Source organism: Linepithema humile, chromosome 1 (genome assembly GCF_040581485.1).
Source record: "Linepithema humile isolate Giens D197 chromosome 1, Lhum_UNIL_v1.0, whole genome shotgun sequence".
Lineage (NCBI taxonomy): Eukaryota > Metazoa > Arthropoda > Insecta > Hymenoptera > Formicidae > Linepithema > Linepithema humile.
The window spans coordinates 15,348,992-15,364,726 of NC_090128.1; the positions used below are offsets into that span (position 1 = coordinate 15,348,992).

Consider the following 15,735-nt stretch of genomic DNA (forward strand, 5'->3'; position numbering starts at 1 on the left):
TTTCAGACATTTATTGAACGTATATCAAACGTCTTTGAACGTCAATCGAACTACTTTTAACATCTATTGAACGTCTATTGTACGTTTTTGAACGTCTATCGAACATCTTTCAGACATTTATTGAACGTCTATCGTACGTCTTTGAACGTCAATCGAACTACTTTTAACATCTATCGAACGTCTATCGAACGTCTTTGAACGTATTGTTGAACATCTTACGTACAACTTTTGTACATCTATCGAACGTATTTCAACGTTTATTACTACAGCGAAATTGACGTTTTTGCGTCGAGCTGTATATAAGGTGTGCGGAAGAGAGTAATTTATCAGTTCAAAGTGTGCATGCGGTGGAGAAAAAAGTATAGAAAATGGAGCGTGATCAGAATAGAAAAAATTCCGAATACGAGAAGTGTAAGGATTGCGGAGTGTACCACAAGCCGATAGCTGTGGTCGAGCCTCGTCCGAGGACGACTCAAGCGTCTCCCGTCCCCCCTCGTAATCGTGAAAGGCGTTAGAGGCTCAGTTGAAACAATTTTTAACATTTATCATACATTAATTTAACTTTTCATGAGTGTAAGGCATCCTTGTGAGATAAGTATTTACGTGTGTCATACGTATCTTTTGTTTTTGCAGCAATAGTTTGTAAATAATAGTAATACAACCTCGTGAGAGAAATATTCACGGGTGTCAAACTCATTATATAGAGTCGCTATGATATCTCTTGTACGATTTGTTTATCCTGCAGTAGTTTATACTAAGAGTGTAAGATACCCTCGAGTATTTACGAAGATTTTATCTTATGGAATCGCTATGATATCTTTTGTACAATTTGTTTATCCTGCAGTAGTTTATACTAGATCTATCAAACACCTATCGACCGATATTCGGTTACTCGGGAGAAGAATTATGTTTCACAATTATAAATTTGGAGTATGTTTGAAAAGATAACCCCCGTAGAGCGGTCACATAGATTTGCACCACATCTAAGGGATGTACTATAAAAATGCGTCGGAGGCTGGGACGGTCACAAGTTCACGCAAGATATTTAACGGAAGTGTTACGTTAGCAATGGCTGCATTATACAGTTTGGAAATACATGAGATCGAGCAGTTGATGAGGGCCCTGACGGACCGAATCGCCGTCCTGCACGGTGCGATCCACCAATTCGAAGAGGCGACGAGGCTTGTGCAGCAGCAACACGTGCTGCACTTTTTTCAAGTACATTACGATGTACACGGAAATGGAAACGGGGTGATACTAGCATCGATGTAAGTATTGCTATCTGTTATTACATATGAAAGATTTAATCTTCATCTTATACTATTCTTATTCTTATACTATTTTTTTTTGCTTGTAGGCAGGATATAAGGGGCAACATGATGACGGCAGTAAGGCTGCTGGAAATTTTAAATACACAGTTCCAGCAGATGGAATGTAATGCGGCGCGCACCGCGGTAGTATTGCAGGCGGCGCACAGTGGGGCGAATACCTCTTTTCGCGGTCATTGACGTATAGTTTTAATATTTTTCAATAAAAAAACTTGAAATTTGGTATATATTAACTAAGAATAATATACTTCAAGTTTGTAAACTAAAAAATCAATTTAATTATAATTAAAATAATTTATACAGTTAACAAATGCTTTATCGACATATAGCAAAATTCATTCACTTAAATAAAGAAAAAAAAGAATTATTACAGTGTAATTAACTTTTTTGTTGAAGAATAACAATCTCTGAACAGTTCTAATCTTCCTAAAATATCAAATAATTTAATAATAACTCAATTATTATTGTCAAATTAAATAATCATGTAGTTGACATTTAATAATAAGTCGAACATTTTGCACTGCAAAATTGCACTGCAAAATTTGGTAATTTTCTAAATTCAAATTTTGTAACATCACGAATAATATTATATTGATTTTGTGTTAATTTCGCTGAAACATAAGTACTCAACGCAGTCTCTTTGTCAATAGATCCCGTCCCATCTAATAGTTGTTCACAGAATTGCTTCACTTTTTCAACATGTTCTGGATATTTTTGAACAAAATCGTAAACAAATTGCGCCTCATCAGATTTCAATTTTTTTTTTACAATGAAATCGACCATTTCTTGATTATTTCTTACTTCCTGAGTTCTTTTTCTTTTATGTCTTTCACTTAGATTTTCAAAAGACTTTGATCTATTAGGCGGTGTGCATGATGAACTTGGAATTGACCGTAGTATCTCGTCTGGGAATGAGAATTTACTATTCAACCATGTCTCGTTTTTTTTACAAAATTTTTCAACGTTATATCTACTTGCTGCCCATCTTGCTTTGAAATGTTTCAAGAAATTTGAAAATTTAGATCGTGATGCTTCGAAAGCAGATTGAGATAATTCGATCTTGAGAGTTCTTAGGATGACATCTGTCACGGCATTGCAGTCATATTTGTTCAGATTATTATCACGTATAAAGGTAAATACATCACCATTTGTTTTGAAATTATCCATGATGTAGACACGAGTCAATTACGGTACAGTCGAGTAAGATACGAGTAAAGTCAAACAAGTATAAATTAACTTTTTGCTGGCTAATGTTCGAGGAGCTCAACAAATTATGTCTTTGAGAGCGATTTCGCGATTTTTATATCTTCCTGAGAGTTATCATATCCCTACCCACCCCAAAAATCACTCTAATCTGCCAATTATACGACGCAATTTCTTTGAATCTGATTAGTTATTGCCCCTTCCCCCCCCCCCGGATTAGTTATTGATAGGGTCCACATTTTGTCGCTCATGACAACTTTTCGAGGCAAGCAATTAAATAAATAAACATGTCCTCGACTTTCGATCGTGATAGCGACGATCTCTAAAGAATATTACATTATATGCCTACAATGTCTTTAAAATCCATTCAGTGGTGTGTAAATGCGGAGTTTTGCTTGATTTTTACATGTTTCCAACTTGCTGAGATAAAAAACATCATTCTATGTTTATTTACTATTATGCGCATATATCATATGTGTTATTATTTTCCAGAAAAATTCTTTTCGTGTAATAAAGAAATTCTCTTTCTCATTCAGACAAGATACTGAATATTTAGATCATCGCGCATGCCGTCTAATAGATCGAAAATTTCAAAATCTCAATGGAAGACATAAAAAAAAATGCAGGAGTTGAGAAGTAATCAACAAATGATTATTTTTATCGTAAAGAAAAATTTGAAATTTGATGCGGTACAATTAGTTTATAATTTTTTTACTTTATGAAAAAATTTATTTAAAAATTAATAACTTTTGTTTTCTCTATCAATTTTTTTATATAAAATTGTTAGTCATAACAATGGTTCAAAACAAAGTGTAGTTTGCATCAGATTTCGCGATTAAATTTAAAAATTTCAAAAGAAAATGAACCAGTTAGGCGCTACTAGCCGCATCGAACTAACATTAATTAGAAATTTTTTGCAAAAGGGGGACGAAGGGGGATACAAAACGTATATGCTAAGAAACTACATACTTTGCTCTGTAGATTGACGTATATTTCAGTCTGGACCGTTTTGGACCGTAAACTTTTTGGTACTTTAAACATTTGAATTCAATTCTCTTTAACTACATGTATTGAAATATAAATATTATGTATAATAAATTATTTGACAACATAAAAATAATATTTATGTCATCTTTGGAACATATTTATTTTGTTGTAATAGAAATTTGACAAGAGTTTTCGTCTATTTTCAATCTGAGAGTTCTTAAACTCAAGCTACAATCTACAGTAAATTCACTATTTCTTCAAAATACTAAATTCATTAATTATTATTAGTACAAATATTAATAAAAATAAATGCCCTAAACATATTTTTAGATAGATTAGAGTGTAAAGAATATAAAAATATGTGAAAAATTAAAATTTATGCAACTTTTTTTTCCGCCCATTGACCGATTTTTGAACGTTTCGCCCCACTGTGCGACGGCGGGAGCGCTTTCTGCGGACGATGATGTGCAACCGTAAGTATTACATTCAATAAGTATCATACTTAATATTTTTGGATTATTAATAAAATTTTTTCTGTTTCAGATGATGGACTCGCGGATTATTATATCTTTTCTCTATATTATTTTACACACATACACACACACACACACACACACACACACACACACACACACACACACACTTTTTGTATTCCAAAAAATATTAATAAATTTTATATTTTAATTATATTATTATTTTACACACATACTCTTTGTATTCCAAAAAAAATATTAATAAATTTTATATTTTAAATTATATTATTATTGTTTTTTCCTCCTTATTTTTCCTCTCATCCTAAAAATATTGTTGCGTCCGCGAACCGGTATTTCACGCACGACAACGAAACTCACGAAATCAAGCAACACAACACAACACTTCGAATAAACAGAGAACACTTTAATAAGAACAGTAACTCAACAGTAACTCATACAATAAATAACCGAAAATAAGATTTAAAGACCGGAGCTGTCGTATACGTCCGCCCGAGCAGACAGCTATCTCAGATCTGACATATGACAGTTTGTTTATAACTGTCATAGAGACCCTTTAAACTGTTAATCAATATTCGTTGTCTTGACAACGAATATAAGAAAGATTATTAATAAATGCCATATGGCTTCAACTCTCTAATGACCGATCGATATTATCGATTGGTCCGTCAGCTGTAACACACAGCATCAGCGGCGAAATAGTACGGGCACAACAATATCATTAGAAATAAGTTTATACTATAGACAGTTAATTTAACAATATATTCCAAATAAATTTTGTTATAAAATATAGCGCTTTTTAACCTTTCTCCCATATTTAAGTTAGAAATAAGTTTATACTATAGACAGTTAATTTAAATTTTATTATTTTTTTCCTTCTTATTTTTCCTCTCATCCTAAAAATATCATTAGAAATAAGTTTATACTATAGACAGTTAATTTAAATTTTATTTTTTTTTTCCTCTTTATTTTACCTTTCTCCCATATTTTAGTAAGAAATAAGTTTTTACTATAGACAGAATACAGATTCAGATTTAAAAAACATAATAAAAAAAGAATAGTTAAGAAATTATATACCGAAAACATTTGTTTAAATGAATTGTAAAGAGTGTTAGATGTGATCGCTGTAACTTAACGCGCGATAAGTCGGTACAATCGACGCGTTCTCTTATATTACTACAGCGGGATGATGATGATAAAAAAACTTACATTTTAAATATAAAATTTTTTTATTTTAATATTCGCATACAAGCATTTCCGACATTTCGTCGGCATCGACACAACACATCAACTGTATGATACCTAAGTACTCGGCTTGCGTCTTACACTTTGGTAACAATTTTGCGAAGCGATCCCGACTATATGTCTGATACAATTGCCGAATATACTTCTCCGGAAGCGGTAGATCGCTCAATAGGTATCTGCTTGCAACGTTTTGGTTTATGACCTTCCTGGTGAGTTCAACGAGACTCCTCGGCTGTCGCATCGTGGAGATTCTGAAACATTTTACAATACACCTAAATATCTACTCGCTGAATATTTCTCACTTTCTATTTTTAGAGATATTTTTTTTACCTAATTCGCACAGAGTGCAATCTTTAATATATGGCGCGGGTCCATCGATGTGGTCGCGCTGCCACGGCTGATTGTGATGTTTCTTGCACCGACGGTACCCCTGCACTTCTGGGTCCACTCTTACGTGTTCCGGAAGTTTCTCCCACACTTGGTCCACGAACCGAGCAAACTTGTTTAATAAAATCACCTTCGGCACAAATTCTAACTCCGCAGCTGTTAAATTGAGAATATCACGTTCATCTGAGAGTGCGATGAACATTTCGACTGTTATACCACTCGTTCTTTGTGAGCCTTATATAACCTTATTGTATAAACAATCCTTAACACCCCCTCCACTTGTCTATTCTAAAAATAGCGCTGCCTAATATTTGTATATACATTCCTTATCACCCCCTCCACTTGTCTGTTCTAAAAATAGCGCTGCCTAAAATAGCGCTGCCCTTTGATGTGGAGAAAAAACCTGCACGAACCTGCGAATGACTTTGAAAACTCGTAATTTTTCCGCGGGCCTTATTGTATAAACATTGCAATGACGTAATTTATAAACCTGCACGAACCTGCAAATGCCTGCAAAGGTTCTAAAAATAGCGATGACGTCATTATAATAGTTCTTAGAACTATAAATTACTTTTATATAAACATTTTAACATAAACATTATTATATAAACAGTCCTTATCTTAAATCTGGCGCTCTAAGAGCGGCCTAAAAATAGCTATAACGCCATTATAATAATTCTTAGAACTATAAATCATTTTTGTATAAATAATCCTTATCTTATCTTTTCCAGGAATTGATGTAATCCGATACCTTCCTCTCACCTCCCTCGTTACCCCCTCCACTTCAAAAGTGCTGACGCAGTGTAATCCGATACCCTTTGTATAAACAATCCTTATCTCTATATGACTCATGTTTATATAAACAATCCTTATCTTATCTCTTCCAAGAATTGATGTAATCCGATACCTTCCCCTCACCTCCCTCGTCACCCCCTCCACTCCAAAAGTGCTGACGCAGTGTAATCCGATACCTTTTGTATAAACAATCCTTATCTCTATATGACTCATGTTTATATAAACAATCCTTATCTTATCTCTTCCAGGAATCCTTATCTCTTCCAGGAATTTATGTAATCCGATACCTTCCTCTCTCCCCCGCACCTTCCTTGTCACCCCCTCCACTCCGAAATTACCCCCTCTCCTACAAAACGATGACGTCATTACCCCCTCTCCTCTAAAACGATGACGTCATTACCCCCTCCCCCTCAACTTCTTCCCCCCTTCACCCGCGCACCTCCTCAGATGCCTGGATCAGAACTCCCATAGCTATACTACTTAAGGAAATTTTCTTTTTTTATATTTTTTTTCTCAGTGTATAAAGGGTTTTTTAATTTTTAGATTTATGCCGCGAGAAGTTTATACAAATTTTCTATTATTTGCCAGTGCTGTTCGAATTCTAGTCGATCCTGTGTTAGTCAAAGATTATGCCATTGACGCAGACAAATTACTTAGATTGTTTGTAAAGCACAATTATAAAATGTATGATCAAACCTTTGTAGTATATAATGTTCATCATTTAATACACATTGTTGCAGATTGTCAGTTACATGGACATCTTGAAGAATTTAATGCTTTTAAATTTGAGAGTTCTTTAGGACACATGAAAAACTTTCTGCATGCACCAGGGAAGACGCTTTCTCAAATAGTTTGCCGTATTATAGAAAAAGCAAATATGCTTCACTCTTTTTATTCTGCAAAGAATTTATCATTTGAAAAACGCCATATATTGGGACCAACTCTAAATTGTCAAGGCGAACAATATAACAAAATTCATATGCCAGATAAAACATTCGTTTCAAATTCTGCGGATGCATATTGTCTAACAAAAGCTAATAAAATAGTTAAAATCGAAAATATTATAAAATGTAATGAAGACAATTATTTGATTGGCAGAAAGTTTGAAAAAAAATCAAATTTATTTTCTTATCCATTCTTTTCTAGTTTTATAAATATATATATCGTTAACAATCTTGGATCACTAAAGAAATGGTGTTTAGATGATATTTAAAAAAAAATGGTTATATTGCCTCTTCCTGAAAAAGACGCGGAAGATAATTGGATTAATTCAAGACGTGTTTGTTTTCCAATGCCACATTCTGAAACATTATAACTACAGTAAAAAGATATGCGTATTTACATATATATAAATATTGTAAATACAAACAGCTTTGCTATGTTATTTTTCATAGATTTATTGCATTTGATAGATTCATTGTATGTCGATCAAAATAAAATTATTTTAATGCTTCACTGTGTAACAATTATTTTAATTCTTATTATCACTATGTTTCCTTTCTTTATTAAATAATATTATCTTGTGTGTGTGTTTAATGTCATATATAATTTACATATGACAAGTATACTTCATTTATATTCTGTATATACAAAGATAATAAATTGATTATCTATTGAAAATCATATTTTGATGAACATAATATATCTTGATTGAACAATCGTCATTTTCAGTAGAAATATCCACATAAAATCTATATCGATATTTCGAGGATAAATTACTTCGATATAGTGATGAAAAAAGAACGTTGAATATGGATAATTCATGGATAAATCCGCATCCACATAATCCACGTAAATTACGTAGATTCGACGTGGATGTAACGTAACTGTTTTTGTCGGGTAGTCACATCTTTGTTTATATTTGTCAACCTTTTGAATGAGTTCACATGGTATTGATGTAAATGTTTTGTAAGTGACCATTTAAGATGCGGAGGTGTGACATTATAACGGATACATTTTTTCAAAAACAGAATGCGAGATCGTACTTTCACCATTAAATCAAACAACTTCATACAATTTTTTAATAAACCGCATAAATATCTGCCAAAGTATAGATAAATAAATTTTGAAAACGATAACGCATTTTTAAGGCTAGCGTGTAATTAAAATTACAAATAATATTAGGTTATTGCTCTTCCTTAATTAAATTAAGAATTGTGTTAATATACAGCAATAGAGCAAGAGCTGGGTTGAGATGCTCAAAAATTCACTTTTATTAATTAAACACGGACGTTTCGGCCAAGGGATGTGGCCATCTTCAGTGTCAATTTTTACAAACAAATTATTACATGAATAGAGAAGCGTTGATAATGATAATTATGCAATGTCTCGTCCGGATGGATAATTGTAGTAGCGTTCAGCTGCGCTATCCTCAACAGGTTTTTAACACCAAATTCAAAAAAGGCGCCGCTCTCTTACACTGAGGCGCGCCTATCTGCACTCACGGTTATTCATTGTTTTCCTGTTGTGCGATTCCTCAACACGTTAGGTGTAGTTTTTCCTTTTGATTTTTTGGTTTTTAATTTTTTCAGGTGTGGGTAGGTCTCCTCATAGGTCGAGGAAGAGTAAGAGATCGTCATCAACAAACGTCTGGCGGACTCGGAAGAGAATGTCCCGCTTAAATGACATTTTGACGCAAAGTTAGGTTAGGCGCCCAGTTGCCCTTCCCTCCCCCCCCCCTCCCCCCGTCTTTTTTCCCTGTGCAACAGGCGGATCATGGGTCACGTATCAAGTCAGAATCTATCAGAGATCTGATTCGAATATTCTGGTATCCCTTGCGAGACAAGTGGAACCAACGAACCCACAATTCAGGTGTGTATGATATTGCTGGATCTGTATTTGCGAAATACAGGCGGCATGACGACACAACCTTTTTTGTCCGAATACTCGGAACATCCAATGGATTTTGGCAGTGGCAGGTGAGATCTTAGTCAAGGATGACACGTCCCTTAGACCATCTAAGAAATCTACCATCTAAGCGAAACACGCTAATAGAAGACTCCTTGTCCATAATCTTGGCCTTAAAAGAGGATACTGCGGATTCTCTTACTAAACAATTGTTTGGTTCCGATCTGGAGGGAGAGGAAATTTTATCCTGGAACGAGCTAGTGACACAGAGGTGGCGTGATCTAACGCGTAACGGGCTTCTCGCAGATCAATGGGAGCTTTTACTAAGAAAATACTCCCCTCCCGAGGTAACATTTCTCAGGCCCCCACCTTGAATCAGGCTCAAGTGGGCATGGTGCTGTGCGCTTTAGGCGAAGCCATCTCGGATTTTCTCAGGCTAGCTACGCAGAATGCTTTCGGTCCTGAGGCTCGCATAGCTGTAACCATTGGCGGATCCTGAGGGAGGGCTTGGGGTTAAACCTTCCCCCCCCCTTCCAAGTCAAAAATCAATTTTGCTGAATCCGTTTCAAAAATTTTGGTAAAGAATGCATTAAAGCAGGTCGGATCCCCCTCCCCCCCCCCCATTATCAACATCAGGATCCCCTAGTGGCTGTAACAAAAGTCAACGAAGGAGCGAGTGTCGCTGACCGGATCAAAAAATACCGGCGGCAATAAAGACACGCGCGACGATTCGGTCGCTAGATAAAGCACGGCGTCTTCGGACGCTCGTGTGAGTCTCTCCGCTCGCGCGGAGTTGACCGAACACGAAACAAGGATCCTGGTGGCCCTTTTTATCGACTCTCTTTGAGTAAAAGAGCGCGAATTACACCCGCCCTTAAATTGATCGCCAAAAATACAACGGATGCCATTCCAGCTGACGACCTTCTTTTTCTCTTTTTTTGGAGAGCAGATGAGAACAGCGGCCTCTATGGAGAAATCATCCAGGAACATTATTAAAACGCCGCTAACAATATCTCGGAAGATTCAGCAACCAATTAAGCAACCATCGTAAGTAGCCCCCGTTAGACCGGGTAACGCCCGCGCCCCTGTGAGATACTTGAGATTAGCAACGAGGAGAACAGGGGCAACGAACAACAGTCGCCGATCATCATACCGCTCCAGATCCCAGTCGAGGAGATACTAGACAGAGAGGAAGTAAATATTGCTGGCAGGTTGTCTTATTTTTTTCCCGGTGGAAGGAAATTATATCAGACCGGATAATCTTTCAGCCTATTGCTGGCTATAGGCCACCGGTCACATAACACTTATCCAAGTTGGAGGAACAGATTTGTTCCCAGGAGATTTCCAGACTTCTCGATAGAGGAACAATCGAGATTGTAGCGGATTGTAAGGTCTAATTTTTATCTCCGTTCTTGGTTATTAAGAAATCAATCGAGAGGAGGGTTATTTATGTTTAATATAAATTGCCTCAATTAGTTTATTATCGCTCCGCAGTGCAAGCTAGAGGACTAGAAAACGGTAATTTGCCTCCTCTCCATAAATAATCTCTTGTTTTAATTGATTTAGAGGACGCATTCTTCCTTTTACTAATCCATACAGGATGATAGGAAGTTTTTGCGCTTTCGTTTTTGAAATCAACTTTTTCAGTTTAAAGTCCCACCTTTTGGACTGGCTTCAGCTCCTGATATCTTCACGAAGAGCTTACAATCAGTCTTATACTTTAGTAAGAAGGGTCTCTTCTCGGTGGTTTACTTGGACGACCTTCTCCCCATTGCACCAACATAGGACCAATGTGCGGAAGGTGTCGCTACAACGATGAGTTTTTTATCCTCTAAGATTTATTATTAACAAAGGTAAGAGTATACTCATGTCAACGAAGTCTTGCCGAATTTCTGGGTTTCATTTTTAATAACCAAGATTTGGCGGTTTTGATTCCGCCAGACAGAAGAGATAATCTCCTACAAATGACTATTATCATATTAAGTAAAAATAAATGCAAGATTTGTCTTTTGGCAGGTTAGAATGGTTTTCTGATATCGGTTTGCCCGGCCGTGGGGTATGGTATGCTGCATACTAAGATCCTGGAAAGAGTAAAGTTTATAACTTTTAGGGCAACAAACGATAACATCAAAGCCCCTTCCAGATGTCCTTTCCAGCTTTGCTCGGAGAGGGCCTTTTATGGTAGAAAGCTGTATTTATAAACATTGTATTAATTAAGTGGAACTTTTAGCGTATTTCACGCACTGAGATTCGTTGAGGCTCGCTTACAAGAATCTAACACCCTTTTAAGGGTAGATAATTCCACAGCTCTTTCATTGTTAATTAATTGTGTGGATTCAATAAAATTTTTCAGGTTAGCTGAACTTGCCAGTAAAATCTGGTATTGGTGCGCAGAACGGGATATATTCGTTTATGCCTCATATATTCCATCGGTTCAAAATATTGAGGCAGGCACTGAATCAGTACTTGCTTTGGCAGTACATATATTAAAATTGGAACGATACAGAGAAGATTAGCATGGCTCCTGCGCAAAGATGACACGCAAAATCGTAAAGCGTTCCACATTTTTCGCCTCGTGTTGGAAGAAACAGAGTGCGCTCTGGGTCAGGAATATTTCGACAGAATTAATTTTTATCTTAGTCGTTTTAATACTGAATGGTTTGCCACATCGATTAATAGTAAGTGCCAGCGATTTGGCTCTTGGCATTCGGATTCCTTAGCACAAACAGTTGATACGTTTTCATTAAAATGGAACAAGATTTCCTTAGTAGCCGCGAAATTTTCCGGCAAGCTTGTTTGCTTAAGAGGACACAGTCCTTAGCTCTGACTGCACTGTTCGCATCAAGGTCGGACGCTACAATAGCGCAATATTTAGAACCCCGTAGATTATGTTGGTCTTTCTGTAAACGAAAGGGTCAGCTGTTTTGCCCCGTCGGTCCCTGTCTTTCTAGAATCCTTATCTTCCTCCTTTTCAGATGTAGGCTTTTATGCTGTTTTAAATATCGCTTGGCCATATCTCCTATTTCTTCAAAAGAAAGAGGATTGCACCCTGTTAGTAAAAAGTTGTTTCAAGGGTGTTGCGATTTTAAAACCACAACGCCCTCGTTGTGATTACATCTTAAATCCATCTCCAGTAATTAATCATTTGGCCACTTTATATCCGCAGGAGGGTCTCGGGCTGGAATTGATATTGCGGCAGTTGATAACACCTCTCGCTTTCCCAACTGCGCAAAAAATGCAAACGCTTGCAGCTATACAACTATCGAACATTATTACATCAGATTCCGTAATCTTAAAAATCCCGGCTAAACTCAAAATCTCCGACGTTGGGAAAGCTCAGTCTTTATTTGCATTCAAACCTTTCCTGGACAAATCAGAATTCTGTGTTGTTTCCTTGATAAAATTTTATCTTCAGGTCACTTGCGACCTCCGTCAGAGGAGCCGCGACTCTTTCTTTCTCGCTGGTCGTGTTTCACACGATTCAGTTTCTTCCCAGACACTAGATTGTGGGGCCAAAACAGAACTAGACGCATCGGGAGTTGATATAAATATTTTTTCAGTACATTCTACTCGCCATGCTTCGACACCTCTCGCAGCAAGTAGGAGTGTAGTTTAGTCAAAATTAGACGGACTGCTGGCTGGGGCAAGTCTTTGGATGTTTTTGCTTGATTTTATAATTGGCCGATAATTACAGACTCTTCTTTTCAGGCTACAATCCCGAATATTTCGTAAGCCTATTTATTAGCTCTCGGTTAACGGGACATATATAAAGATTTGACTATTTGGTGTTCGGGTCTTATATGTGTAGATTTGGTCATAAGTTCATTTCGGATAAAATGAATAAGAACGTTCAAAAGGCAAATAAAGTTGTACTTTATTAACTTTTGACTCCTTACAAATCTGAACTTTAAACATCTACGATTATCCATCCGGACGAGACATTGCATAATTGATTAATTAAACGAACTTACGTGAAGTTCAATTACAATTATGCTGTCTCGTCCGTATGGAGAGTCCCTCCCACCCACACCATATTTTCAGATTTGTTCGCTTTGAACTGATGAAGAACCGTGAGTGCAGATAGGCGCGCCTCAGTGTAAGAGAGCGGCGCCTTTTTTGAATCTGGTGTTAAAAACCTGTTGAGGATAGCGCAGCTGAACGCTACTACGATTATCCATCCGGACGAGACAGCATAATTGTAATCAAACTTCACGTAAGTTCGTTTAATTAATCAATTAATAAGCGTAGTTTTTTATTTAGGAAACGCATCCTGTTAATGTAAAACGAAAAAACACACAAATTAGGAGCATTCTAAAAGCTCAAACAAATTATTGAAAAATTATGGGTATAAATACCTCTGATAATACGTGTCGTACATTATTTGTAGTTAGTTTAAATATATATGTGTGAAGCCACGGACCGTCTAACTTGCAAATTAGAGAAACAAAAACGAGATTATAAGAAATTAGTCAAAACACAAAAAATTAATTAGTTAAAAGACAAAATCAAAATACAAGTAAACGACAAAAAAAAACAAAAAAATAATAAATTAATTTTTGAAAAACTTGGAACATTAATTCTTGGAAAACTTCAATTTAAATTTGAAGTTTTCCAAGACATTCTATCTAATGGTAGATTTCAGAACAGTGGTTATTTCCAGGACCGTCTTGGAAAACAAATATGTCTAACGGCAGCTTCCAGGACCGTCCTGGAAAACAAATGTCCAACGGCAGATTTCAGGACATTATACAGGGTGTCCCATTTAACTTGAGACAACTAAATATTTCGAAAAATAAGCATTGTACGAAAAAATGTCCCAAATAAACTTTTAATATTATCAAGGGGGACGTCTGCCTGTGTAAAAATTATCCCACCCCCACCGCCCCTTGGGGGTGGAGCGGATGGCAACTTTGAAATTTTAAATGTGAACCCCCATTTTTTATTGCAGATTCAGATTCCTTGGAAAAAAATACGTAAATTTTGTCCAAGACATTTTTTCGTGATAGATGGCGCTGTAATCAGTAAAAATTAGTTGTTGCCATTTTCTCTCACCATCGGGGTGCTTTATTTCGGTGAGTCCCCTTGCCTCTCACTATTCAATTACAATAAATGCTCGAAATGATAACCTTCCATTTCGATGCATTTATTAACTCGAGCTTGGAATGCTTGTACACATGTAGAAAGTGTATCTGGCGTTATTTGTGCGCAAGCATATCTAATATGTTCCACCATATTTTCTCGAGTATTTGGTACTTCTGTATACACTTTTTCTTTAAGGTAACATAAAATTATTTCAACTTTCAAAATTATTTCAAAATTATTTCAACTTTCTCCTCTAAAGATAAATAATCCATTATTTATTTGCTGAAATAAAGAACGCGTCCGTAAAAAACAAGTAGCTAGCGTATCAAAACTATGAGGCATCTACATATGTAGTGAATTTCTGAAATACTGAAAATACTGAAAAGGAGAAACAAAATAAATGAAAGAAATTAAGTCAGAACAATTCTTCAATAACTGGATTCTTTAAATTTCAAGTCAAGTAAATTTCAGTAATACATACGCTAGCTAGTACTCGAGAAAACATGGTGGAACATATTAGATATGCTTGCGCACAAATAACGCCAGATACACTTTCTACATGTGTACAAGCATTCCAAGCTCGAGTTAATAAATGCATCGAAATGGAAGGTCATCATTTCGAGCATTTATTGTAATTGAATAGTGAGAGGCGAGGGGACTCACCGAAATAAAGCACCCCGATGGTGAAAGAAAATGGCAACAACTAATTTTCACTGATTACAGCGCCATCTATCACGATTCGAAAAAATATCTTGGACAAAACTTACGTATTTTTTTCTAAGGAATCCGAATCTGCAATAAAAAATGGGGGTTCCCATTTGAAATTTCAAAGTTGCCACCCGCCCCACCCCCAAGGGGCGGTGGGGGCGGGTTAATTTTTACACAGGCAGACGTCCCCCTTGATAATATTAAAAGTTTATTTGGGACATTTTTTCGTACAATGCTTATTTTTCGAAATATTTAGTTGTCTCAAGTTAAATGGGACACCCTGTATACAACAGGAACTTTTTTAACACTATTAAATTTAAATTTCATACAAAATAAAAAAATTGCACAGAAAATAATATTTCGCATTGTTCCGCTGCAAAAATACAGCAGACGTCGCAGTGAAATCTGTCATTACATAACATCCTGCTACAAAAATACTATTTGTATTAAAGAATGTATACAGCGAAATGACTTCATATTCTAAAATATAAAAATTAGTCGTATGTCCTGAAATCTGCCATTACATAATTAAAATCGTTTTATTCGTTCTATGATAGAACGGCAAGATTTAACGCATGGCGAAAGACTATATATACAGAATAAAAAAAATTTCAATCATCAATATATTATTTTGTACTGTTTTTCAAGAAAAAAACATTCCA

The 15,735-nt window shown here is 36.0% G+C and overlaps 1 non-coding gene across 1 annotated transcript; it reads left to right on the forward strand.

The window, feature by feature from the left end:
* Positions 1 to 11,745: 11,745 nt before the first annotated feature.
* LOC136997557 (U6 spliceosomal RNA) lies at positions 11,746 to 11,852 on the forward strand. The gene has a single exon (XR_010888271.1). It is a non-coding gene; the product is annotated as a U6 spliceosomal RNA (small nuclear RNA).
* Positions 11,853 to 15,735: the final 3,883 nt, after the last annotated feature.